Below are 2722 nucleotides of genomic sequence, written 5' to 3'. Positions count from 1 at the left end.
TAGCCAGGTCCTAGCAGGTCAGCAGGCTGGTTATAGAGGGGTTTTGGACACTTAGCTGGTCAGGCTGCTAAAACCAGCTACTTTCAGCTTAAACCAGCCAACCTCCTTGCTGTTTTTATTTTTCAGTAGGGAAGCCAGTGGAAAAAAAAAATATTTAAAGAAATTGTGGACATGCTGCAAATGCATTTGAATCTAAATCCCTTGATAATCAGAGCGCTTTTGCTTTCATAAGCGGAATCACCAAAAAGCAGTGTCGATCCTAGACTTTTGGGGGCCCTGAGCAAAATTTTGTCGGGTGGGGTGAAGTGAATAAATGAAACACATTTGTTCGTGTTTCACTCCGTCCTGAATCATAATCATGGAAAGCATTTGCAAACCAGTGTCTCTTCCACAGCTCAGTGCATTTTTAAAGGAGCACTCCACTTATTTTTGGAAATAGGCTCATTCTCCAACTCCCCCTGAGTTAATAAGTTGAGTTTTACCACTTTGAAATACATTCAGCCGTTCTGACGATATGTGACCCTGGACCACAAAACCAGTCTTAAATCGCTGGGGTATATTTGTAGCAATAGCCAAAAATACATTGCATGGGTCAAAATTTTTTATTTTTCTTTTATGCCAAAAATCATTAAGAAATTAAGTAAAGTTCATGTTCCATGAAGATTTTTTGTAAAATTCCTACTGTAAACATATCAAAATGTAATTTTTGATTTGTAACATGCATTGTTAAGAACCTAATTTGGACAACTTTAAAGGTGATTTTCTCAGTCTTTTTGATTTTTTTGCACCCTCAGATTTCTGATTTCAAATAGATGTATCTCAGTCAAATATTGTCCCATCCTAACAAACCATACATCAATAGAAAGCTTATTTATTGAGCTTTCATATGATGTATAAATCTCAGTTTTGTCAAATTTAACCTTATGACTGGTTTTGTGGTCCAGGGTCACATATCACTTTTAGCATAGCTTAGCATTGAATCCTATGAGACCTATATAGCATCGCGTTCAAATATGAACAACGAGTTTCAATATTTGTCCTATTTAAAACTTGACTCGGCTGGAGTTATATTGTGTACCTAAGACAGGTGGAAAATGTAAAACTGTGATTTTCCAGGCCAATAAGTTTAGGAATTACACACCCATTCCGGTGTAATAGTCAAGGAAGTTTCCTGCCGTAATATGGACGCAATGCTATATAGGTCTCATAGGATTCAATGCTAAGCTATGAGCCAGCCGTGGCATAAAGGTTAGAGAGTCGGACTTGTAACCAAAGGTTACAAGGTCCGGCAGGGATTGTAGGTAAGGGGAGTACAGCGCCCTCTCCACCCTCAATTCCACAACTGACGTGAGTCCCTTGAGCAAGGCACCGAACCCCAACTGCTCCCCGGGCGCTGCAGCGATAGCAATATGGCTGCCCACTGCTCTGGGTGTGTGTTCACTACTGTGTGAGTGCACTTAAATGCAGAGCACAAATTCTGAATACGGGTCACCGTACTTGGCCTCATGTCATGTAACATCCTTTCCTTTCCTATGTTAAAAGTGATTAGAAGTGTTATCGCCAGAACAGAAGAATGGCTGAATGGATTTCAAAACGGTAAAACTTAATTTTATTAACTTTGGAGAATATTTCCAAAATATTCATAAAGTGCGACAGCGCCTATATTGAGTGGGTGCTGGTGTCATGCAGATCTTCGCTAACCGTGGACGATGACGCCAACACTCAGGACCGAGTGCCCAGCCCACCATCTCCCCGCAGCATGGATGGAGAGCCAGATCCAAATGCGAATGAGTCATCATCAAAGGGAGCGAGAGCGAGGAAGATCTCCAATCACATCCGACCAGGTGCAAGAGTCGGCTACAGAGCCCGCAGCGGTCAGTGTTTCAGTGGAGCATCAGGATGTTGTGGAAAGCACCGCCCACTGAACCACTGCTGAGAGTGAGCAAAAACTGGATCTGGGACACAGATATGGAACAAGATTTGACTGATTTCTCTGAAGATATATAAACTGAACTACCTGCCTGCCTGGAACTATCTAGCAGCCCCTCCGCTCACCTTCAGCCCACCATCTGTACGGTGAGCTCGCAGAGGGTCTGCCAGTCTCCATCGGCGTCATGGCTGGAGGATCCCTTGTCTTCGCCTCTAGCCTCAGAGTCCCGACTCCGCCTCGGCCCTCTGACCCTGTGGCTCCACCCGGTGCTCCCTCGTCATCCCACTACCTCCGCTTTGGTCAGCTGTCGTCCAGTCATCTCCACAGGACTCCACTCCTCCAGCTGTGCCTCATTGCTCCATCCCACCAGCTCCACTTGGCTCCTCCCTCCTTCTGGCTCCACTTCAGTCCTCTGTCATTACAGATCTCCGCGGAGGAGATCTCCTCCAGGTGTCCACCTCCACCTTGGGCTCTGCCTTGGCATTCCGGATCCTTGTGTCATCCGGGATCATGGGCTGCCATCATGGCTGCGGCCTGAGACTCACACATATTCCCTAATAGTTTTGACGCCAACATAGATTTCTGTTTGGATCACCATCCTCAAGGATGATTGACAATTACCCTACAGTTTGAATTGGCAGTATGGAACTTCCTGCGTATCCATGCAACCTAGCATGCTAACCCCCTAGGGTAAACAGACCAGAACCAACATAAATGTATTGCAGATTGGTCATTATTGTACTATAATTTAATGTGCACATTTTAGAATTATTCTGATTCAAAGGAGAACCA

This window comes from Garra rufa, chromosome 19 (genome assembly GCF_049309525.1).
Source record: "Garra rufa chromosome 19, GarRuf1.0, whole genome shotgun sequence".
NCBI classification, from domain to species: domain Eukaryota; kingdom Metazoa; phylum Chordata; class Actinopteri; order Cypriniformes; family Cyprinidae; genus Garra; species Garra rufa.
Note: the sequence above shows the minus strand (reverse complement) of the source record.